The sequence below is a fragment of the Polyergus mexicanus genome, unplaced genomic scaffold (assembly GCF_030449975.1).
Source record: "Polyergus mexicanus isolate NDT 795.1 unplaced genomic scaffold, iyPolMexi1.0 SCAF_13, whole genome shotgun sequence".
NCBI lineage: Eukaryota > Metazoa > Arthropoda > Insecta > Hymenoptera > Formicidae > Polyergus > Polyergus mexicanus.
Genome location: NW_027223333.1, coordinates 935,396 through 962,563, shown reverse-complemented (window position 1 = coordinate 962,563; position 27,168 = coordinate 935,396). Strand labels below are relative to the sequence as shown.

At 38.6% G+C, this 27,168-nt stretch overlaps 2 protein-coding genes across 5 annotated transcripts in view; one reads left to right on the top strand and one right to left on the bottom strand.

Annotated features, from left to right (window-relative positions):
- Positions 1-27,168, top strand: part of LOC138938506 (uncharacterized) — a 184,584-nt gene that overhangs the window by 49,511 nt on the left and 107,905 nt on the right. The window contains exon 2 of the transcript XR_011447716.1: positions 22,170-22,283. The gene's annotated coding sequence lies outside the window, so the exon portion shown is untranslated. The remainder of the gene's footprint in view (positions 1-22,169; positions 22,284-27,168) is intronic.
- LOC138938501 (irregular chiasm C-roughest protein) overlaps positions 1-27,168 on the bottom strand; it is a 124,245-nt gene that overhangs the window by 57,724 nt on the left and 39,353 nt on the right. The window lies entirely within an intron of this gene.

The following is a 27,168-nucleotide window of genomic DNA, read 5'->3' as shown; positions in this document are numbered from 1 at the left end:
AATAATATTTCACAAAGATACATTTGCGTGAGATAAACGATACGCTCCCTCAATCATGTGTCATTTACGTGCTAGGGGTTGAGAGTATTATCTTTTTCCTTTGATTCGCCAAGAGAGCGTATGTGTGTGGGTTTGCGTTTGCTCTACTCAGATTTCGAGAAAAAATATTGGATTAGACTAAAGTAAAGAAAACACTTTCGCTTGTATCTTCTAGCGCAAGCGTTTCTTTTATTTTCGTATAATCCGATATCTGTACCGAGGAAAAGTAGTAGAAGGAAAGTCATATCTTATATATTTCGAATTGGAATAAGTTGATTTTATTACAAAAAATTCGATTCTACTTGAAGGAAGTATTTGTTTGCAAATATCATCGCTGCAAGAAAGAATGCATTATTCAACGACAATACGGCAACTCCTTCGACAATCTTCGCGACTAATTTTCCACTGCTCGAGACTTACTATCGTCATCTATTTTTATAGCGATAACGTAAACCGTAAACACTCGAAGACAGATTGTTCAATATTTCGTTAAAACAAATGGTTCAGGAAAGCAACAAAGTAAAAAGTAGAAATTAATATATATATATATATATATATATAATTTTATTGCATTATATTAATAATGCTATGTTTTCAATGGGCTTCTCCAATAGAGGATATCGACACGTATAATGAACCTGTCGAACGGGGGAAGTACCGGTAATATCGAGGAACGTCGAAATCCGGAAATATGTATGATTTTACTGTTTAAATTTACTCTGTTAAAACTAATCACATAATCGGGAATTTTTCATCTCATTCGTATTGGAGGGAGGGGAAAAAAAAAAAATGTTCAAGTACAGAAACAGATTCGTTGCGTCAGTCATAAATCACACGCCGACTTAACTACTTTGCAACCTCGGCAAAGCCGAGGCAATGTTATCGGGAAAAGTTTCGACTTACGCCGTGGCCGGACTCTCATTAAAATAAGCACATCGAGCACATTACGCTACATCTCCATTATGCTGCCTCGAAAAATACTTTATACGAGCGTGTCTAAAGTACGTAACTACATAATATCGGCTCATAATCACTCTCTCTCTCTTTCTCTTATTTCTGTATTCACATAATCTCTTTTTGGTAATATGCCAATATGTGTATATGATTCAATCATACGGCGAGAGAGAGAGAGAGAGAGATTCGGTGTCTAGATCGCGTGTCAGTTCCCATTAAATTTCCGTCACGATTTAAAAAATGTAACGAAGCGTTATTAGCGACTTTTATCCCGCGGGAAGAGCGAAAGGTAATAACATTTCTACGAATCTCTTACGGTATAATTTTAGAGAAATATCCTAAATATATCCGTGGTGCCATCACGACGCGTGATCCATATTTCCTGAAAGGATATTTTATCAAAATTTCATCTCTGTCTCTGTCTGCGAGGCATTCGCCCGCTCGCAGCTTTGTATCAGAACAAACTGAGACGCGAAAACGTGCGCGACATTTTTACGGACATAAGAGCGTAGAGTGTGCGGAGTAACAGTTTCATCGAGGCGTTGCACGTACTTGGTGAGACGCCTGCAACAAATAATTGTTTCCCGGCCAAGGCGTGCTGGCATTTTCTAATTTCAAAAGCCCATCATCCGGTCGAAATGACTTTGGTCGCGCAAGTGTGCTCTTCTCCGTGGAGAGGACGGGAGGAAAAACGATTCGACGAAGGGTAGGATCGTAGACCCGGCTCACGCGAGTCGCGCCTCCATTCGTCAATTATTGATACGCTTTTATGGATACGATCGATCCATTTTAATAATCCTTCGAATTCCGAACGATTTCTGTGAGGGACTGTAAATATTTTCGCAACCATTTCCGTTCTATAATACATTCGCGCTCGAATACAAAGGGGGGACGGCGGTGACGGGATTTCGTAGCCGCGCGTTGTAGCCACTTTTCGGCTATTAATCGATTGATTGACGCGGGGACGAATCGATTCTCATTGGGCGCAACGTCGATTGGCCTTTCGTATCGTCGCCGGACATTGCCGGGGTTCGACTCTCGCAGCGGCGCGCAGCCCGTGGAAAAGAATTACATCGTTCGTCCGCGCCGTATTCCCATTCTGCGGTAAAATCAATACAAAGTAAAATTAAACGTGTCTGCCGTACCGTGAAAATTTAATAAACCAGTCTGACGAGTCAGACTCCTCTACGAATGCGCGGCGGAGAGGTAGCCTGCGCGCCGGAAAGAAAAGCTTTTCCCGCGACGCGGAGCCCCCGCGCACATAGAGACGGTCCATGATTTCCGTCGGCCGCCGGCTACCGAGCGATTTGCATTTCGACACAATGGCTCACTACAAGCGACACTCGCCATTACTACGTGCCTCTTCCTCCATACATCATTTTTCACGTTTCCTCTATCTCTCCCGATTGATCTTTCTGTTTGCGATACATAAAAAAAGAGAGTGCTATACGATCCAAAATATATTTTTCGAGACTAAATAAGTAAAAAGAGAGAAGAATTTGATTTTAATTTATTATATATATATATATTAAAAATGTTATTAGATTTTATAATAATTTTAATATAAAATTATTCCCGTTTAAATAAATACATATACAAATAATAATTAATATAAATAATAATATAATTAACATAAATAATAATTAATATAAATTTAATAATAATTTTAAAAATTATTAAATTTATTATTAACAATTTTATCTATTAAATTTATAAATTTAATTATTTTCATCCTGAGAGAGAGAGAGAGAGGGGGGGGGGGAGGGAGGACTTGGAATAGCTAATTAATGATGTCTGCGAAAGGTATGTGTATTTAATCTATGAGACAGATGAGCGTAGGAAGCAGATAAGTGGAGGACGACCTTATCTAAATCTTTCCGGTTGCAACGATGGTATAGAAAAAATATTAACTGGATGCCATTTTCCAGCGAGGCACGATGAAGCGTAGGGATGGTGACGATAAGGTCGGCATTGCCAACGGGAAACAAGGTTTCGACTCGCTGGTAGCAGCTCGGGCAGCTTTTATTGATCTTTTTCCAAGTTAAGAGAACCGGCTAATCCGGCCGGTCGGCGCGCTGTCCTTCCAATTAAAAGATAGGATCCAGGTGATAAAGAGAAGCGTGCGTGGATCGGGAGTGGTGCCGATCGATTAATCGTCATTTCCCGACGATCGCGCGATCGTCGTCCAGAAAATCTATTTCCTTTTCTTCTCATCTCGAAACACGACGTCGGATCCATTATCATTGTCATTATCATCATCATCATCATTGTCATGCGATAGATTTTTTTCTTCCGTTCCTTTTGTGTCTTTCTCTCTCTCTCTCTCTCTCTTTCTCTTTCCCTCCTTTTTCATCGCGCCCTCATTCGCATTCAAATTTATTCCAACGCATAATACACGCGTGCGTTATGCTTGAAAATGCATTCGTGCGAAGAGAAGAAGGGTTCGCGGCGATTCGTCGAGTATGACATTCGCTCTACTTCATTTTTTTGTTGCTATCCATTTCTTTTTTTTTTTCTCGCCATTATTCGACGCATTGCGGGTGCGCATATTTTTTGTCGAGAGGCAGTCCGACGCAAATTGCAATTGTACTCTCGTGGGGTGATGTTTCGGGATGATGACGGTAGGAGCTAGTTTTCAAATTTTTGGTACACAAGTACGTAATCTCGCGCGCACGTTGTCGAGGCTGGAGCTCTTGTAATTGACATATTTTATTATTAAACCGATCAAGATTAATGCAATGATGCAACTTGCGCGTTCGACGCTTCTGTTAATCCCGCTATTCCGTTTTCCGCGAGTATTTTATTTCAATCTATTTACCTTCTTGAAATGTGTCAAGTATTGATCTTAACATTTCTGATACTCTCTTTCGTGATTTAAAATTTTTTAAATTTTACTCACATTATATACATATACACACACGCATACAATATATATATATATATATATAAATAATATATGTATGTATATAATTTCTTCTATTTTTGAGTACTCTTCTTGCAAAATACGGAAAAATTTAAATCACCTTATAAAGTATATATATCTATTTGTTTTATTTAAATTTGAACGTGTAATTTCTAAAACTGTGCAGAAAATTATAAAATTATATTAAAAGCAAAATTAAATATGTTTTGTTATTCCCGAATGACAAACATGGGTACAAAATTTTCGTCTCGACTACGGGCTTTCTGCTCATATCCAAAATACAGCGATCAACTTCGGTGACAGAAATCACCAAGGCAACAAATTTTTAATATACGCAAAATTTTCGTTAGAGATCGTATTTCACGTTTAAGAATTAGGCAAATTGTATTTGTCGAGAATGAAATCATTTTTGGGGAATTTATTACCAAGAAATAAATTAAAATCGAGAATTGTCCTTTGACACAAAACGTTTATTAGAATCATAAATTATATTATATATTCATTAAAAAATCAAACAGATCTGTTTTTTTTTTTCCTCAAAAACTAAAGTTTGCACAGACTTTAGAGGTTCAATTCGAAATTATACGTATTATGAACATGCTCAATTTTTTTCAAGTCGATTTGAGTTTGCGTATTTAAGTTATTACTGCAAAACCTATTGAAAAATCCTTTTTCTATCAGCCATCTGCAGCGCCATTTTTCATGCATAATCTCAACTTAAAAAAAAAAAATATTTTTTTATAACTTATGCTCTTAATAAACATTTCGTTAAAGAAGAGTTCTCGATTTTAATTCACTTTTTTGTAATTAAATTCCCCAAAAAAGATTTCATTTCTGACAAATACGATTGCTTAGTCCCCTTAATCTCAAAACTCGTATCGATCGCGGTCTAATTTCCCCACTTTGTCTCTAAATGCGATAACGATATCGCGATGATCGCTAATTAGTTCGGATTCGGCGATCAAGTCAAAACGCGTATTAGGCAAACAGAGGCACTTGGTGCCTCGGAACTCGGCATTTACTTGCCGGGCACGCCGTGTACGCGTCAGTATTGGCATCGCGTATTCATTCCACTGGTGGTAACTATCAGATTTCGGCTATGCGTCACTAGCCGAAGGAGATTCTCGTACCGTGAATAGTTGACCGAAGTGTGCCGTCCGTATGCCGGGGATCTCGCGATTCGAACTATGAGGATTGCGTGGAGTGCGCGCGTGGAACGCCCGGATGTTATCCCGATGCTGTTGCGATGCTTTTAGGCAAATTCGGATCTCCGTCGGATAGATTGCGCGATACGGTAACGGCTGTGTAAAATCAAGCCCGATGCGCAACACGTGCCGCATTTATCGCGTACAATTTCTCTAAGGGTATTTCAATTTTCCGCTTATAATATTCCGCTATATGCAATATACACGCGACACTTTATAAATCGTACGCGGCAATAAAATGGTTATACCTACATCGTAAAAATTGAAATAATCTCTCCCTTTTCTCATTCGCCGATCGTAAAGTTTAAATTAAACAGCGTTCGTTTAATAAATTTTTCGACGCGACACGCGCAATTTATATATTTTATTGTAAGAAATATTTTACTCTGTTGAATTGAATCAGCGAAAATGTCACTGATTAAAGCAATGGTAAAATTTCGTCTGATACTCTGTGAAAATATTCATACTCCGTCGTATGTTTCACTGATTATGAGTAAAATTTTGCACAAATGCATAGTATTCACAAATTCAGAATTATATGCGCATTAAACTACTTACTCTTGACACGTGATGAATCTATAAAAAAATAAAACCAGACTCTGGGTATTTCTTGAACAAAATACATTGATGTGAATTTATCTCGTATATTGTGAGATGCGTTTTAAAATATAATTAAATACCGATTAAAATAGTCATCAATACTATCTGATTCTTTCAATGAGATTTCACATTTTGCAGTGGCTATATTTAATATTATTGATAATTGAAAGCACTGCTTATCGGATAATATATCGATTCACTCATTTAAGAGACTAGTTAACGAACTTTGAAGGAATATTTTCTAGAGCGGAGAGCAGAGGAAGAAAAAAATATTTTTAAATATTTAAAATTGATTTAGATTTTTCTATCTTTATATGAGATTATACATCATTTACTTAACAAAATGAGATTTCTTTCCTTAGGATTTATCTTGTTAGATTCTCATAGTTTTCTCTCTCTCTCTTTTTTTGTGCTTAATTCTAATGTTTTAAAATAAACTCCAAAAATATAATCGAATACAATACACAGCCTTAAATATATAATTTTAATACGCGCTGCGTTTTTTTAGATACATTTTTCGATCAAGTTTGCCTCACCGATCATTTTTCCCGATTCTTGTTTCGCGTCTCCTGGAAACGAACCAACGGGCGATATTCGGTTTCCAGGTGTAGGTCCATTACCTCGTACGTGTTGGACGTCGAGTAAAGAGCGAAAATGGCAAGTTTTTCAATCGCGGCGAATCTGACGGCTGCTCGCTCGGTGATGGTCCATTATCGCATAATTCCGAGACATATTCTTAGACAGCGAAACAAGTGAATATAACTTTCTCTGAAATGGTGGAGGGAGTATATGCTACGGTTTTACCGTATTATTTATGAATTTTGTCGGCCATACGAATTTGTCATCTCACCTGTCTTTTCGATTATTTAAGTTGACACTGATACGTCATTTCTGCGTAACATCGGAATTTTAAAATTTCATTAAAGACGAATAATGTTAATCGACTAAAGAAACTAATTATAGCTTCTGTTACTCTACGTCTAATAAAAAATTATTCGAGTGAATTTAAATTTGGAGAGTGTGTCTACGATCGAATTAGTTGACAAGGAAAGAATTAATTAAGAGAAATAGAGAGAAAAAGAGAGAGAACTATGAGAATCTAACAAGATAAATTCTAAGGAAAGAAATTTTATATTGTCAAATGACAATATAATATAATCTCGTATAAAAACAGGAAAATCTAAATCAAACGTTAATTATTAAAGTAAAAATACAACTTGGGGCAATTATCGGATTTATCGACCCCTCTTGTAAAATTACGAGAGAGATAAATAGCGATTCAACTTGCCCGCGTGAAGCTGCGAGGCTGCAACTGGAGTATTAAAAGTTTGAGGTTTACACTTAATAGGAATTTAATTCCGCATCTGCAATTCGTTTTCACGTACATATCTAAAGAAGTCCATCGGACGAATGGATAGCGAATTTGCATCTAACCGAAGACTCCGTTAGCGAATATTGGCGTGACGTCAGCGTCCCTTATCATCGAAACTTGGCTCGATTCTTCGCACTTTCTCCATTGTCTTGTATTTCTTCCCTCTATCGCTTTCTCCCTCCCTCCTCTCATCTCCTTTCTTCAACCCGGCGATAAATCTCACATTAAATATTTACGTTTCGCTTGTACAATACACGCGAAATCTGTGGTGCGGTGATATTTTAACAATCTCAATTTCTACGATGTGTCCCGCTGCGGATACTCCTCGCTGCAATTTATTAGATAAAATTTCCATATCTGCGAAAGCTTCGAGCTATTTTTCATGCAAAAATATTTTTCTGCATTTCCATAGAATTAAACTTCAGGCTAGCATTTAATTAACTGTCCTTACTTTGCAATTGGCAAATGGGTTTTATTTTGATATCTTTTCATTTCTTTACACCATTCGCGCTTACGTTACTCGAACATGATTTAACTTTTAGACTCTCGTATCGTGTCTCGCGGGACTCTGCCGATGTTTCCGTAATGAAAATATCGATCTTTCGCGTCGTTGTTTCGAATAAAAAATTGAAAAAAAAAAAAAACATTTTTCGAGGTGCGAAAACAATTTTCCAACCACGAGTTTTCAGATAACGTTCGACAAATTTGCAATGACTTCTTTTTATCTTTAATGATTTCTTCATTGTTAAATCAATCGTCATTTCTTAATTAGTTTCCAATATCGTATTAATCTAATTAAAGCGTAACTATCTTATTCGGGATCGCATGGCCAAGTCGGGTACCTTTCGATGCCTCCCGAAATTCGTGAAAACTTGACAGGCTCCGTTAATTGTGGCTCCGAAACACTCACACAATCGTACCTATCGCTGTGCGTTTCCTCTTTATATATATATATATATATATATATATATATATATATATATATATATATATCTTGCATAAATAATAATTACGGTCAGTTTAATCGCGCGCACTTACGAGCGTCAATATATTTAGTCTCGCTCTTCTGTCAAAGCACATACGTGATAATAAAAATACGTTATTGTGTGTACACGTAACAATTTCACCGGCACCGAAAATATTGATCAACCGTATTGTCGAGACGAATTAGTCATCGCCATATTTACGACGATACGGAACAACATTATTCCGCGAGTAATGCGGTCAAATGCCCGCGACGAGCGGATAGTGAAAATTGACAGGTCAATAATCTCGTAGGAAGCACTCGCGCCCGCGCTTGCTTTGCAGCCGAAAAATTTCCTCAAACATTTGTTCGATTGTTCAAACAACAGAGACGGGGTTTATTTGCGCCTGATTTGTACGTGTCGCTGCAACGCGATGGCCTTTCTCGCATTAATCATCAGCTGATCCAAGACGGATTCGACGAGCGGCCTACATCGGTGAAATAGGGGGAGGCAGAGGGGGAGAGAGGGATATCCGAGGTTCTTCTACAAATGTCGATGGATTACGGAGACCACGGGGTACACTTTCGTGCGGTGGAGACTCGACGCGACGGTGGGTATACGCGGTGGGCATTTAATTACACGGATCGACCGGATCGAATGGATCGTCGTCGCGGTTGCAGGCAGCCTGCTCCGCGTTTCGAATGACTGCATCCATCACCGGGGCCGATATCACGCGACGTGCTCGTTCTCGCCATTTCCAGCTCCCCTCCCCCGCACCCCTTTCTCACCCCTCGTGCTCTCTTTCTCTTGTCCCGGTTCTCTTCGAAAGTTCTAAAGGCATTGCGTGCGCGAACGTGCTGAAAATTTTGTGCAAAGTAACGACGCGATGCGGGCATGTTTCGAGAGAACAAACGAGAGGCAAAAGCACAAGTAGCGAACTTATCCCAAAGTCGAGGAGAGAAGCTCGTTCCCCCCCAAGTTCTTCTCGTTCGTTCATGTCATAAGCTAACTTTGGTATTAAACGTTATTAGGATCCAACGGGTCGTATCGCGCATCCGGTAGAGACGAGTATCGGAATGACGCGATCCAATGCAGCCACTTGACAATCGCCCGTTGTATCATTTACCGAAAACCTGTCGTTGTTTCGAGGCGGGAGAATTTTTTTAACGAGATCCCGGAAAGTCGTTTAATCTACGTTCCTCGTTGTCTCGCGCATTTACCATTGTAATAAAAGCAAAAATTATATTCACGGTATTAAAGAGCCAGATTGCAGAAATACATGCTCGACGGAGAAAAAGAAAGAGAGAGAGAGAGTGAGAGAGGGGGTGATGGAGGTAAGAGGGGGGGGGGGGGAGATGACCCGAGTCTCGAACGACTGTCTCTCGCGTCGGCTGACACTGACGCCGTACAGGCGACGTTCTCGGGATTTTCATTCCCTCTGGACGCAGGGGATCGCGGAAGGGAACGAAGAGAGAAAGAAGGTGAGAGATGCGGGACGAGAGAGAACGACGGAATGCGAAGGCCGCGTCATGTTTTCGCCGTGGCATGTCGCAATTTTCCCATTCGGGAAAGGACGAGCGAGGGACGACTGTTGCAACGTCACGTCCCTCGCGCTCACGAGGCTCTAACGCCAGGAATATATCCCCCGAAGTAGAAACACGCCTGTGCGCTAAGCATTGCCGATGGGTCTGTATGGGCGTGGATACGTGGAAAAAAAAAAAAAAAAAAAAAAAAAATGCGAGCAGAATCTGACATTTTTGGGGATTTTTTCGGTGGTTAAATACGAGCTCTGTCATTCGATAAGATGAGATAATTTTCATTAATTCACACTGGCTTGCAGGCGTGTAACACACACATACACGCACTATATTACATAATCGTAATGTAAAACTAAATCATACGGCTATTACTATATCGGAATAATTATTGCAATTATTTTTATATTAATGCAGTTTCTTTAGTTACTTCCATTAGATTTTGAGGACTTATCGGTTAGCAGTTTCCTTAAAATATATCAGGAATTTTCGAGGAAAATGGCAAAATTTTGTGTCGATTATATTGGAATTTTAAAAATGGATGTTAACTGTGTAAGGGGTATGGAATATTATAATTTTCAATACAGAAACGTTTCATACGGTAATAGTCAGGAAATTACACATATATGTCAATCCCTCCTTTGTTTAATTTTATATTTTAGTTATACTTTATTATTTTATTTTATTAATATATACACAATTCTATTTACATGTAATTATTTTCGCTCAAGTATATATATATATATCGAATACTTATGTACGGAAAATAGTTTCCGTACAATAAAAATCTTCTGGCGACATCAGAAATTAAATGAAATCAAATTTGATTCAAACACATTTAGACTGACATAAGGTAAAAATATCGGTCAAAAATATCGGATTTTTGCACACTAGAATTTAATAATAACATTTCCAATCGATTCATTCGAGTTATAAAAAGAATACATATCCTAATACAATTATAACGGTCACGATATATATTATCTCACAATTCGACTTGAATATCTTAGGAAAATGCTTTCGCGCGCGAGGCGTCAATTTATAATAATTTTGTCAGCTTAGGTATTATCGCGCGAGTAAACACGAATGGCGGATTATAATGTGAGCGCGAAACTTCTCAGTTTATAATCTTACTGTCGCAGTTTCTGTATAAGGATATTCTCGTAGCGGATACGGAAACTCGGTCGTCTCGTTCTCGCGCAAGTGCTTCCGCCCTCCGAAGCAAATCGTCTTCGAACTTAATGTCATTTTATTTATCTATATTTTTTTGTCTTTATTTAAACATGAAATTGAACGTTGCGAGAGCAATGTATACGGTATGAAATCAAAATTAGATATCGCGGTGTCGAGAAAAATGCATGTAAAATTCAAATCAACATTGAGAAAAAAAGAAATCAACGAGCGATTTATGCGATTTATAGATATATTTTCAAGTTATGCAGAATTAATAATCAAAGTTCATGGGTTAGGTAATTAATCGATATAGAATTTAATTATACTGTTCTCAGAATTTAATTACGTTATTACGGAGAGAAAGAGATTTTCTCTCGCGATAAAGAAAGTTCCCTCAAAGCAACATACGTCGGCGGATCCGCTATGGCTTTAAGTTGATTATATTCGTGTGTTATAAAATTAATGTGCATACAGTTCGCGGGTGAGAGCGCGCGAAATTTTGCACCTTTGCCCTTTTTTCCCCCCGACGTATGTGTACATATACATATATCACGCTGATTTAATCATACCGTCTGAATCGCCTTTGAAATCACGGTACGAAAATATAATTCCCTTTTTCACTCGCGGACGGTTCATAGACACTACCCTATGCAATTACCCTAATACTTTATTCCGTAATTATATGTATACTTTGCGCCGGTAGTTTTTAATCTCTTTACCTCGAGATACAATTCGCAATTTTTGCACGGCATACGTTAAACCTATTTATCACGGCGCGGTATAATTGGCAGTAACGGGTGAGATGATTGTACGTAATGACGAAAAGAAAAAATATATATATAATAATTAATTTCAACGCGCTTCTTGGACAAATGGAGAATAGAAAATAAGAGCGACATTTTGTACGTTTAAAGAGACTATAGATTCTCAAGTGCCGCATAAAGCATAAATTTCACGGTATAATATTGAATATTTCGTAGAGATTCGAATATATGTTTCTCCCTTTTATCGCAAATATATAGAATACACAGGTACACGGGAATTTTTGCACGAGACCCGTGCAAAGGGACTCTTTGATATCGCAAACCGTTACAGAAATATGTCACCGTTACGCTCGTCGCGAGATCGAACGCATAAGTCATTCTCTTTGATGTAGCTGGTAAAAATAGCGGTACCGAACTTAGCTTAGAACAGGCTGAGCGCGCGTGGTCGACAACGACGGCGGGTCGGCGCTATTTTCCTCGCAGCTGCGTACGCGAGAGCTCTCGCATACGATCGGATATTTATTATCTCTCGCGCGAACCCGATGACGCGACCGCGACACGTAAACGGGCTCCGGGAAGAGAGCTCTGCGCGTAAAGGGAGTAAGAAATTTTCACGGAACGGGTGTCAGAGGGACATGAAAAAGGAGCAAATGTCGTCGTTTATACCTGGGCGCAAGTGTCTACCTAGTGTTTGCACGAGGTACCGCGGAACCTGATATTTCTCGCGATAAAGTAAACTGGAGAAAAGGGAAGCGCGCAGGCAGAGAATCGAACCGTAGAAGCGTGTACGCGCAGTGTGGTATATTTTATAAGAAGAAAAGAAATAACGTGTAGAGAGAGAGAGAGAGACGCAATGCTCTTGAACCGCGAAGATCCGCTCACGACGAGTGTCGTCTCCGGTAAACGATTTATTCTCTTCCCTTTATTATCTACACCTTGTCTCCTTCCGTTACTTTTTCCTTCCGTGAAAACGGTATAAATTGAGCGTCAAGATTCGTATTTCTGCATGCGCGCAAATATGTACGGGCGCGTTTCACCTCTTCATGATCTTTATTCGCACGTTGTCGCTTCGATGGAATAAATCAATTTTTGTTAAACGTGTTACTCGTAACACGTCATTATCGCTATATAGTTTTCTTCATATCGATATCGCGATTAATATCGATATGTCGATATTGATGTCGAATGAGGGGAGTAATTTTTTCCACATTGTTTTATATTTTATTCGAATTGAAGGAAAATTTCTATTTTTGTCCAAGATTACTGTTATATATTTTTAGAAAATATTATGAAATATAATATAATAAAATAAATATTAAATATTATATATAAATATTTTGTGGGTAAAAGAAATTTGACTTTTTGTATTATTAACATTAAAAACGGAAGTTGTAACAGAGTTACATTTTGAATACGAGTGATTTTTACATAAAGTATGACCTTTCTAATTTTGATATATTATAAAATACTGCAATGTATCAATAAAATATTCGATTAATCTCGCTGCTTGTATTACTTATTTTTTACGAATACTTTCGTTCATTCACGAGAAATTCTGACTCACGTTTTTAGAGAGAGTATATAATCTTCTTCCTCTTTTGACGCGCGCAATATTATTTTTCCTTTAAATTTAACGCGAAACGCGCGGTAAGAACGCGTTACACCTGGCCTACTAAGAAATAAACGGATAAAACATGTCGTTTTCTGTACATCGTTGCGAGATCTGAACGCTTATTCATGCCCGCGGAAATTTCTTCGGAAAGAAAAAGAGGAAGAAAAATTCAGTATTCTCTTTCTTTCTCTCGCAAACCAAGCCAGTAGCTTCTGGCTCCGACGACACCAATTTCGTACGATGCATTTTAAACACAACGGAAATATTCGAGATGCTCTCTCTCTCTCTCTTCCTCTCCCTGAAGCTCAACATTGCTCTCCCCGGCACGGAGATTTCATTTACAGCGCAAAAGCGAAACATTAAGAGGGAAACGAATATAGCGCAAAGGGGTTGAACGTCAAGGAAAACGCACGGTCGGTTCTGAGAAAAAGAGATGCGCCCTGCAACCGGTTACGATTCAATGGGCGTGCGAAGCTTTACTCGAAGCGTCGCCAGAGATTTTCGTTAGAGACTTGGAATATTACAGGAAGTTTCTCGGCGCGCGTACTTTGAACTACGAACGATAGAAATTGTAAAAGCGTATCCGTACGCGTTATACGTACATGTGCTCGTCGAATCGAACAAAACATATGCGCGGTTTACGTTATTACGTCGAGCATCTCGCGAATACTCGCGGATACACCCGCGCAAATATGCATTGCTATATCCCGCGGAAAATATTTACGGCAAATACCGGACGTATCTCTTGCTGGAATGAATATTTCGAGTGCGTAACGGTCGCACCCGCGAATAATAAATATTCCGATATTTTTAGAGATTTAACCGGATTTTTTTCTTTGTTTGTTTATTTGTCAAACGGTTTCGAAAATGCATTTGCCTGAGTTATTTTGAGGCGCGCGCGAAAATGCGTTGAACGTCATTCGACATTTAAGGGGATCGTCGTCGTGTAGAAGCGATTAAGAATACGTGAAATAAGAATAACGAAGGGACTAAAAGGGAATAAAAGATCATTAATTCAAGCGGTAAACTCGCGTTAATCCTTAATCAAACAGAATTATTTCTACAGTGGGCTGAAAAAGAGATAAACATTTCAAGCATGTGGATTATCAGCGCTGTGCGAGAAATGCTATCGTGTCTCTTTATCAGAATCGGATAACATTTTGAAAAATAATAATAGATCCTATCTAAAAAAAAAAAAAAAATTTTCTACGCAAAAATATATATCTTCTTTAATAATTCTTTTCTCAAGTCATCTCGACTCTTCTCTTCTCTTCTCTCTCAGCCATCCAACTGCCAACCCCCAAATTTTAACTCTCAACTTTCAACTCTTGGCTATAAATCTCTCTCTCTCTCTCTCTCTCTCTCTCTCTCCCCCCCTCTTTCTCGATTCGCAACCATCAGCCCTGAGTTCTCAACCTTCAATCCTCAAGTCTCAACTCTCAGCTTCAGCTTTAGCCCTCAATCTTTAACTCTTAACCTTCAACCCTCAATCCTTAACGCTCAGCTCTCAATCTTCGACTCTCATTTCTCATCTCATAATTTATATCCTCAATTTTCATTCGTACCTGTTAATTTATGTTTACTAACGCGTGAAAGGAGCAAGTAACGGTAGAAAAAACGTGTATTAATCAATAATTCAATTGATTCAAGATATTTTGTTATATATTTAACACGCGATATATATACAAAGTATTTTCGTTTCAGCCTTCTATCCACGTATCCGTAGTGTGCACCTGTAAAGCTGTTGATCTATATTTTCGAAAAATTTATGAGTTTATAAAACTATGAATCTATAGATTTATGATACGAATAGAATGGATGGAAAGCCGGATGGAATCGAGAGAAAGATTATTTCGAATGTGTCCCATATGGAGAAAATAAAATAATATATTCTGACATTTTAGATTTTTTATTTCCTTTATTTATTTGTATTTTTAACAAGAAAATAGAAGTCAATACTCAAATTTTTAGATTCATCAGAGAAATCTATTATTTCTATACTTGTCACATTTCTGACATATCTTTAATATAAATTTCACTAGACGAGGTGAACGCGCTTCAAACTTTGGTACACGTTCTCGAAAGCGTTGTTCGCAGTTCGTTGCTTTATCGATTTTTTATTCTATATTCTTCAGGAAACCTTGACGTTTAAATCGCGCCGTACGAAACTGCGCCGTTTCTCTTCCTGCAAATCCCGCTATGAAACATTCTCCGCGCGAATCACGAAACGCTCGCTAGAATAAGTTAAGTACTACGAAAGTACCGTCTCCGTTTCTGCCTCTTGACCAAGCTAGCTTTGCCCTTTTTTTTTTTCCTTTTTTTCTCGCTCGTGTTCGAAGCTTGCTTCGGTGTAAGTTTAACCGGTACACTGCTTTTAACCCGGATTTGCGTACGCACCAAAAAAAAAAAAAAAAAAAAATGTTGCATCAGCGAGTTACCGCGCGTTTGACACTGTCAACGTTGTTAATTCTTTCCCGCTCGTGCGAGTTTTTCTAGCGCAACTGAAAATCTCGTTAATAGGTCTTCTCGTAAAAATCCGTTTTCGCTCGAGATAATCGCGACTTTTTATTCGGCATGCAATTTAGCAGACGGTTCAAGCGACGGATATGAGCCTCCTCTCTCTTTTTTCTTTTTCATACGCGTGTACGTCGCGACGGCAGTAAGATGCGTTTTCGTGTGGCTGCTGGAAAAAGTTGGGACAGTGGTACTGAATTTGATCGATTTTCGATTGAGGTCGGGTCCGCCTGCCGCGACAGCAAATTAGGTCGTATGATATACGCGGTTGGATTTCGCTGGCTCTCGATCCGATAGAGATGGCAGACATTGAGACGCAAAGAACTTGACGCGTGAGTAGAGCGACACGATTCTTCCAGGGATGCTTTCTCCCTTACGTGACGGCAAAGTGACGGTTCTCCAACTAATGTAAGAGCGCCTAATCTCGAAAAACGGACACGTCAAGAGTTTCCTCCCTACTTTTAAAATATATTCTTATAATGATAAAGTCGAACGATATTCTCTGATTCTCTCTCAAATAGACTCCTGAATCTCTTGTTAAAAAAACTGAAGCGAGGATATGTTATTGATTAACCTCGTCAGTTTACGTTGTCGGTGTGTTTGACGGGTTACACGAGCTTTATTTAAATATCTTCGCCAAGCTGAGCTCTCATGCATCGCTAATGTTCTTAAGTACCTTGCTATTTGCTACGTAGGATGAGTTTCAAGAAAAAGCACGAGATGAGATTCTGCGGACCCCAAAAGTGTGAGAAAAGATAATTCTGTGTACTGACGATTTTTCATCCTGTCGTTCCTCGGCTTTCTCATTTTTCGCGGATGATATAAGAGTGATTCCCCCCCTTGATACTTAATAAATTATGCAAATTGCGAGAATCTTTCTTGCTACCCTTGCATTTCCCTTGTATATACATAACGCACATACAAACATATACACATACACACGTATATATTGTATACACTGCGTTTCCGCGGAAATATATTCTTTCCGGAGAAAAAAAAAAAAATGTAATATCCTATTCAACCTCGAGTTTACGCCGTGACTGCGTTTTGACATTACGCTCGATGGCGGCCACGTGTCGCACGTCTCATTCGTGAACATATCGCTTTCGACACGTCCGTCGAAAGAAATCTTTGTCCCTATAACTAAGGACTCATGAAAGAAGGAGAGGAGCTGTGGCGCGAGAAGAGTTTAATTTGAAAATGCAGACTTTTGACCGCGATTTATATTTCGACGTCTTGACGAAATAATATCTCGCAACTCGGTAACGAGACGCGGAAGGTAAGGAGAGAATCATGGAAACTCCGGAGAGATAGAAGAAAATATAACGACGGTATCGGCGGAACTTTCTCGTTCTCCGCACTTCGAAGATCGACAAGGATATTCTTTAGTTTCGCGCTCCCCCAAGGCATCCCGACGGAAGTTTCATAAAAAAAAAAAAAAAAACTTATCGTTCTGTATTCTTCCCCGTGTTCCGACCATTCTCGCGTCTCTTTCACCTAGAACCCCTCCGGTCCAAGTCGAACAAACTCGAACAATGGCAATCAGCGAGAAATATTTACAGTACGAGGTGGAAAAGATCTCCTACAAAGACCGCGAGATCCATTGACCGACTGCTTCCGTAAATTTCCCCATCGTTTTAATAAATTATTGCCGTCACGTGATTCATTATCTATATTATTTCAAAGTCTTTAATAATTAATGATTAATCGTGAACTGTCACTCTTGAAAAGGAGGAAAAACAATTGTGAGAAAATATCGACGAATACCTTTCACCCTATTTTTATTCATATAAACTGATCTTTTGCTAATTTCTTTGAATCAATATAATGTAAAATATACTCGAGCCTCTTCTCCTTCTATCAATCCATATCACGTACAAGCGTAAGAGTATTTTTAAATTTGACAGCAGTTATGAAATGAATTTAAAATTTACAACAACGCAGATGCATTTGCCAGAGATCCATCGTTGATGAAATCATTTTAATACGCCTTAATTATAATTAATATATAATATCATAATCTCAATAAGATCCGTTTTGTGAGAAATAATTAAGGAGAAAGTAACATTCGCGAAATGAAAATCATCTAAATAATAGGTCAAACCTATTTAGATAACTACGGTAATACCTGTTGATTAATTTACCGTATAAAAATAATTAAATTGTTAATGGAAACTCGGTTCTCTTCCGACATTAATCCTTTAACGCTGTGCGTGTTTGAGCGTGATTATATCATATTTAATCCTTTCTGATATTGATATAACTGCGTTTATATATACATATATATATATATATATAGTGTATTTATATATTCTTGGGGATGGATCACAGAGGAGATATAACTTTTCCCATAAAACCCATTACAAGGGGGGGGGGGGGGAAACGTATGCAAAATTCACATATCGGAAATTTTAAATAAAATCCTTGAATTTTATATGTAAATTGTAAAATTTACAAAAATCTCGATGACAGAAATTTTAATATGGAAAAACTCGCTTTCTCGCGTAACGGTGGAAAAAAAGCGAATCCGGAACGAAACACGGGATGGCGGATGCACCATTATTTAACTACCGTTTTTCGCTCATTCTCGTACTCGGTCACTGAACATTGTTTTCTTTCTTGTCCTTTACAGGGGATTGTTCGAAAATTGTCCCACGCTTTACCAATCGTATAGACGGCTCATGTTCGCGGATTAACGAGGAATCGCGAGATATTAATTACTCATAGTGAATTTTTATCGATGATAGTCGATGGGAAACCGCTTTCGTAAATAGCTGCAAGTTGGATGAGGTTGAATAATGCGTCGCGTAATTCGCGTAACTTTGTACCGTTCAAATATTTCAGATTTTATACATTCACACGATGAACAATATTATCGCAAAGAAATAACGAAATAATCTACATTTGGAGAAATGTCCTGATGGCCTTCGGCCATCGCATATCGATCTCATCGAATTACATTGATATTACATTTTTTTTTTTTTTTAAATATTATATTTAAATGATTAATTTTTAATTCGTCAGACCTCAATGCAATCATATCTCGCCATCAGTATTTTCGATTAGTTGATAGAATAAAGATTCGATAATAAACGAAACGTTGTTTTGAACGTTTCGTTCATTTCAATCAATTTTCAAATAAATTCCACATTATTTATACTGTGCTATATGCGCGCGCGATAATAAATTGCCGAGCTTCCGCATGGCATGCGTTTGATATCCGTTAAATAAAAATGTCGTGTATAAATTAAAAAAAAAAAAAAAAAAAAAAAAAAAAATACATACATATTAGAGAATAATATTAGAGGCGATATATTTTTGCAGATCTTTCTCTCGTCTCTTCGTACATTTACTCGCATTGTCTATAAGAAGCGCAGTTCTCGTAACGTCGGAACTGCCTCGCAATTCTCCACTGCTAAAAACTATTAATCTCTCTCTTTATTCAACCTGGGAGTACTTTATTATTTCTTCTTATTTATCCTCTGAATATTATATCCGCCACATATTTTGTTCCATACGATCACCTCTGTCATGTTTTCAAGTTGTTTAAGATCTTCCTGACATTTACGCGATTTACGAGAAAAATATTAACTGGTATTCTTGTATCGCGCTTGCGAGTTCTCGCTGGCATAAATATTGCTACGCGATACGATGTTGCAACAATGTTAAGAAAGAAATTCGAGCTTATAGATTAATCAATGAACTATGCCCTGCAACTAGAGCAGTATTGCATTCTCGCAAACGTGAGAACATTTCCGAGCTTTTTACAATCGTTAAAATAAGATGTCGAGATAATAATTTTAAACAATAATCTTTAAATATTTTTTCATTGAAGAATATTACAAAATTTATATATTTTTCAAAATATTTAGTTTAACCAATTTCGAGTTTACCCCTTAATTTATCTACAATTCATTGATTCACTAGAAGCCTGATTCTTTTTTTTTTATGAATCTAATGAACCTGTACCGCGCTCATATTTCGAAAAAAAGAGATGTGTTTAATAGGAAGAAGGGAGAAAGAGGGAGGAGGAAAAGTGCACTTAAGCGCTGATTGAACCGTATACGCGTTCACCTAGTTACGTCACTGGCCATAATGTTCCGCGTTTATATAATTCAGTGCAAATTTTGCGGTCCAGAAACGTGAAAATTACAACATAATTTTCATACAGTTTCCACGTCATATGGTAGAAAAGTGGTTTTACAATATTTACAAACGCGTTTGTTTGCAAAAATGAAAGCGCTGCAAAATTCGCTTCTGCTTTTATCTTATTAAAAGAATTATTTATTTTTTTTTTCCCCCGCTTTCCTTCCTCCTATCAAATCTCGTATTAAATTCTTTTCTCCATCTATTATTATTATCGCTTTTCTGTTATATCCGATATCGGCTTTTCTCCATATCCGTATTGATGGATATTATCTGCCGTTGACGCAGCAATATAAAGCTCAATTATTGTACGCAAACTCATAGGGCATGCCTAGGGGGAGGGGAGGAGGAGGAGGAGGAGGAGGACGACATGCCGCGGTAATAAAGACATTTATGCATGACGTTGATAGATAAGAAAAGTTCTGTCGCCAGTTAATTGCGCCGGATTATATCAGGTTCTTGCACTTTGTCCTCTGCCGAGCGTAATCGCCGATCTCTTTCTCCCAAAGTAAATATATTAATTTACATACCCTTTTTCGCACGATCATGAAGTTTTCCATGCAAATCTTGGATTATAATCTAGAGAGCTTTGTAAGCATCGCGTTTATAGTACTTCGTGTAAGAATGCAGGACTCGGTGTACCTCGAGAGGGGTTAAATATCGCCAGTTATTACACTCTGGTTAGGGATTTGTACCTTAGCAGCTGGGGCGTGCTTAGCAAAGTCAATTTAACGCGCCAAATCGGGTAGCGAATGAATTTATGTATTCGATATAATGTAAAAATATCGAGAAATTAACTCGACGTCATCTTTACTAAAGGCAATCAAAAATGAGAAAGCTGATTTATTGCTCGAATATACATTTCACATCGCGCTTTTATCTAAATCTAACGACTTTAAGATCTAGATCTTGTACCTTGACACGTATAGGCCCGCTACTCTGGAATGTCAAGAGTGTGTATCGCTCACGTTTTACGGATACGAATGCGATCTTAATGTTGCATTTTGTCAAGCTCCTTTAGACCGAAAGTTTCTTAAATTAAATTCGAAATCGATCAGGACTTCTAATCCGTCACATTGCTCAATTAGATTATGAAAGCAAAAATTGCATCGTCGCTTGCAATTTTTCCTCGCATCATATTTCGAAACAGATAACTTCTCTCGCTGAGACACATCGTCGTTATTTATACTTCGTATAAAAACTACGAAGCACTACTTCTCTATTATCATTATAAATTCAACATGTACATTGTACTCTTGTATTTGTCCAAAAGTCTTACGATGATTCAACACGTATGGGGTTTCCCCGTATTTTATATTTTCCGTCATGTAATAGAAATAAGGTGCAACGTGTATATGATCGTAGCGTTTCCCGCCTCATGTAAGAAAACAGCGTTCGCTACCCTGAGGACCGAATATCGCGGCGCGACGTACCTCGCCATGGGACTTTGATACACAGCTGTCGCTATGCTTAACATATTCAATTTAATACGGTAACACCGTAGAGACTATACTTAATTTGCATCGGGAGATTCGATCCGCGAGAGTAGCATACACTCCGAAACGAGACTGATCAAGATGATTGAGGGAGGGAGGGAGGGGGGGGGGAGTATATAGGTCGTGTCAGAGGTCGTGCCCGTTCTCTCGGTGTTTTACAGCTTGCCGACAAACCTCCCTTATTTTTTAATTCAAAAATTTTATAAATCAATCGATTAAATCGATCACATTGGCGAAAAAAAAAAAAAAAAATAAATATTCCTTAATATACAATAATACGCCACACAGCAAATTGAGCATTTATTTTTAATTCTTCATCTAATAGATTGTTGGTATCGAATTTTGATGAATATTTGTAAAAAAGTTTACAAGAGCATACTAGAGTTTATTTTTAACAGTTCACGCGAAACGCCGAATATAATATGCCAAGAGTTTCAATATATTTAATCAAATCTATTCTTATACGTTATGTTGCTGCGATGATCGTTCAAATATCTAATTAAGGAATAAATATAATAATAGCGTATCTTGTTTCTATATAGGGGTGACGAGGAAACTATTTTAGGGACTAAATTAAAATTTATCCATAATGCTGGGCTTTACCTCACAGAGAAAGAAAGCAATTTAATCGAATAAATTGATATTTAGAATATCGTAGCTCTTAGCGAAATTGTTTTACCATCGAGAAAAAGGCTGTATGTGTGATCGCGTGCAAGAATATTAGTTGACAGAAATTATCCGACTTATTTAAAATAATTCGCGGATCAATTTTGCGATCCATTTCACGTCTCCCCTTTAACTTGCATAAATTTATCCTACACAAATATAGCAGAGTGGCGCGATCCTTGTTAATGGAGCCGTTCTTTTATAGGTTTAACGGAGATCGATCTCGCCGATGGATGGAGGTAGAAAGGTCATGGTGCGGAAATCGCGAGAGAGGAGGAAGAACATAGGCGCCGGATGACGAGACAGGGATGAGAAACAGGTAGATCGAGAGAACCGGCCGATGACGGTTGCGCGCGCGCGCGCGCAACTGAACTAGCCTGGAAAAACGACGCGGCGGATCCGAGGGGAGAGGAGGGAGCCAGGGAGGGGGGGGGAGAGGGATCTTCTTCCGGGCGAGAATTGAGACGTAGTCGAGGGAAAGGTGTCTCGTTGTTTAAAGAGCCGCGCAGTCAGTAGATCCCCCTCGAGGGATTCTCAGGGATAGGTTGGATGAGCGAGCGCGTGAGAGGAGAGACGACGGAGTTCGAGGGTCGCTCTCGGGGTAGATTTCGGGGATAGATACCGGGCAAAGGCTGTAGGCCGTTTTCTATAGCGCGCACGTACCAGAAGACGAGGGAGGAAGCAAAGCGGGGGCGGGAGTAACAGGGTTACGTAGGAGCGAGCGAGAGATGACAGAAGCGAGGAAGGGCGGAAGAGAGACAGAGTGAGTGAGGGAGAGCGGAGCGGAGGGATTCGTGGTATAGCTTCGACTTTGGCCGTGCCGCAGTGGTATCGAGCGGCAACCCCACCTTTCACCCGGTCTCCTATTACCCCTTCCGTCTCTCCGACCATCCCCCGTTTGACACAGCACCGCCACTACCATTTCGCCTACCCTAGAAAACGTTATAGCGCTCTAGGCGCTAGCGCGTTTGCACGAACGCCGCGAATACTCTTTCTCTCTCTCTCTCTCTCTCTCTCTCTCTCTCTCTCTCTTTTCCCCTCGTCGCGCGCGAATGCTATTCTCGATCTCGTTCTCCTTTTAACTTTAGCCGCTTCGTCGGTTCGCTCTCCTCCTCTTTCACGGCGGTAAACCATACCACGTGATGGCAGACTTAGAGATACTCTATTTAATGAACCACGTGCGCCCCGCCAAATATTTCGAATATCGCGAGGCCGGAAATGTAACTCGTTTAGTTCCTTTGAATGCATCGTTTGCTGTAATAGCGGAACACAGTCAGATAGAGACGGATGCGTAAATTTGATAGACGCTGCTTCACCGCAGCCCCACTGATAACAGTAATGACGTGACCTCCTTCGCGCCGTGCGCGCGAGAGGAGCTCTCTCTCTCTCTCTCTCTCTTGCTACGGAAAATTCTACGCTCTTTCGTGAAAGAAACATTCTTTTAAAATGACATGCATTTCACATATCAACCGTGCTCGTTTGAATAAACTTTCCTCGAGGAAACTTGTTCGAAAATCTTGCCATCTATTCAAATGGGGGTCAAGATTTTTGTAACTCTCTCTATATATTCTCGCTCGCGGCGAATGTTATTTTTTCAGAGAAGAGCTTGTTTTGATTTTTATATCAATTAAACTTGCACGATATACGCGTGCATAACGAGCATGAAAATTGTCCACGACGAGAACTACGTATATAATTACGGATTAAAAAAAAAAAAAAAAAATGATCCGTCGAACGAGTGTACAAAATAAGAGCGACAGGAACAAAAATAAAGTGGTCTTATCAGCGAAATAATACGTACCTCTTGCGGAGAATTGCGTTCTAGCGTATCCCCGGTAGTGTAATTACTTACAGTCGATTTAATTCAGTACGGTGTTGCTTGAAATATTTTTATATCACGGAGTTTTTTACGGACAAACGGGCATCGGACAGAAACTGCCTGCAAAAGGAGTTTTGTTTTTATCGCGATAATAATCCGATTGACGTAATATCGCGCGTGAGGGGACACAGTCTCTCTCTCTCTCTCTCCCCCTCTCTCTCTCTCTTCTCCCTTCTTTTATATTTTCAAATACGCACCCCCGTCTCCTTTTCTTAGCAAGAGACTGCGATGGTACAATCAAAAATTTCTTTCGATTTGCGTATTTTACGAAAAATAAGCTCTCTTATGTTTTTTTTTTCCCCCTTCTCAAAATGTATCGTCAGTCGCGCTTAAACGAAACATTCACGATTTTCTTTCGCTAATTTTAATCCTCGCCTCTCTCTCGACGCGTCTCTCGGTTTCCCTTGAAAGATTTTCCGCCGCAAGGAACACGGCGCGTCTACACGAACTACAATGTTACACGGCGCCGTATAAATAAAAATAAAAAGAAATAAAAAAAAAGGAATGAGGGTACGAAAAAGAGAAACGAAAAATAAAAAAATTTTGGCCCCGAGATAATCTGCTTTGCGGCTTACTCTTTCTTTCTCTTCCTCTCTTTTCCCCTCCTCCCTCTCTCTCTCTCTCCAAAGTCAGTCAGTCAGTCAGTCATGTTAAAATAATATCAGTAAAACAAAAAATACCGGCGCACGCGAATGACAGACGGAGATTTTTCGATCGGTGTTCCCTAGATTCGACCTAAATTCGAGGCGTGTAATAATACACGAGCTCTTGAATCGTGGGGGAGGGATAGGAGGGAAGCTCGATACGTCAGGAATAATGAGGAATACAAAGCCAATATTCGGGCATTGTTTCGCTTCTTAATCGAACGCAGAGACCGGGAGGAGGAGGAGGAGGAGGAGGAGGAGGAGGAGGAGGAGGAGGGGGAAAGGATCACCTGTATTTGCACAATGTCCCGGAGTACGGTTTTTGTCGAACGTGGCAACGACCGCGAAACAGGCAGCTATGTTGAAAATTAGCATTGAAAATTCCTACGGCTCGCTACCTCTACGCTACCTCATCGCCATCGCACTGCACGAAGGTGTGTTATTTGGTTATAGATACAGGTTATATAAATTTACATATTACTTCGCGCGCCCCGCCAAGTGATTGCAACTTTTACCAAGTATTCGTAACGAATTTAACGGATCGCGTTATGGAAAAATTACCTACCAAGTGATGCAGTTTCGAGTGAATTAACTTTTAAAATGCAAAGTTCTACGTGTCCGATACCCGGCAATATGTACATAATTCATTACATTTCTTCTTTTCTTTTTATCTTTTGGTTTAATTCATTCTTGTGCACATACCGTTCATGTACGAGTGCTAGTTATACAAAATACGGAAGTGATTTCTAAAACTGGTTTCTCTCCCATATGTATACACAGCGGAAATATTTTACAAAATAAAACCTTTTTGTATGATATCTGATTTACGAAAAATGTTTCCGATATTTTTTTCTAAAATCATTTTACGTAACAACTTTCGATTTGCCGTTGATAGTTATAGTTTCATAAAGCTAGACTCATGCCGAAAACAGTTCTATTAAATCCTGTTGCCCTGCAGGAATAGAAATACGGAAAAACTTCTGGAATTTCCATTTTCCTCGACAGAATTCGTTATATTTTGTTTGCGCATAAGAAATGTAATAGCTAGGAAGCAGCATTTCTATTATATACTGCATTAAGAAACGTCAAACAATTGGATGCAGTTTTGCGAGATGAAATATACCGTCATTTTTAGAATTTTTAATCCTAGCGTCGCAAAGTTCGCTCGTATGTTCAAAATCGGAAATTAAATCAAACTTTATATTTAGATATAATGTATATATATAATTATATTACTCAAGAAGATTATTATGAAACAATAATAAAAAATTATTATGAAAAATTATTAAAATTCTAATGAATAATTTTTATCAAATAATCTGTCATCACTCTTAATACACCAAATTAGAATTTTATATAGCAAGAAATTCTATTTTAATGTTTTTGTCTAAATAAAACGCATCTGTTTTCGGATTTGTCTTTATATATTTATAACCATTACGTTCGACTGCCTCGCGAATTTCGACGCTTTGAAACATCGGTAGATCCTTCAGCTCGCGAATTGGAAAGATGATCCGATGCAAATAAAGTGGATCAACAAGGCGAAGAAGCTGAGACGGAGTACAAGAATCTGCGATTTACGCGAGGAAACGATTGTCGAGATATATCTCTCCGGAAAAGGGGCTAACATTCGTATTTGTAATTCCGTAAATGAATGATTAAGTCTCGGAATAAAATCTGGCATGGTTTATTGACAATATTGGGAGCATGAATTTATAATGGTCCACTCTCGCGTTACTACTGCCGTTGCGCTCGTTACATGTGCGGGTTATGTGTATGCAAAGCAAAATCGCCGGCCGGCTATGATAATAAAGCCGACGTAGTAAATGCTTAACGTAGTCGCGTAATTGCCATAGTGGTGTAATGGCGTGTCGTTTCACCCGACGCGGACGGAAAACGGACAAAAATCAATGGGCAGAAACCGCCGCTGAAATGGGACTGGCCGAAGGCCATTCTCAACCGGATCATGAGAGGTCGACGCGCTTATTTATTTAACCTCCGTAAAATAACGCGCGCGCTATCTTCTTCCAGCCGTCTCCGCTTCAGTAGTATAAGTTCCTGTATACCTCGTATATCACGATTTCGAGAAAATCTGACGCTAGGCAAATGAAGATTTCCGAAGAGGTGTAAATCTCTAATTTGTAAAATCGCTTTAGACATACCATTTCATATTTAAAGTAAATCTTACAGATTATGCGCCTACTTTATTCTTCCTCTAAATCCTCTCTCTTTCTCTTTTTTCGATTAAGTTCTGCATTCTTGTATTTTTCAATTTTCCGTGAAATACGTGAGCTTACATCGGGCTATTGAAAATGGAATTAAACTCAGAATTAAGTCCATTTCCCGCTATATTTAAGTATGAATGATCGATTCAATGTGATTTCTAATTACAAATTTTTTTTCTTTTTTTCCAGACTTGTTTTATTTTATGTATACGTAATATGTATACGTTATGTAATCTCGTATTCTATCTATTTGCAGTGTCATTTATAAGTTGAATGTCCATTTTAGATTAGTGACATAATTTCCTCTGTTATAATAGTCAACGTATACTCCCTCTAACTCGTTAATTTTTGAATAATCTTTTACAAATTGTGATATATGAATTTATATGTCTAACATATTAGCTAATATTAATGTCATTAGCTAATGTTAATGTTATTAACTAATTTTATTAGCCA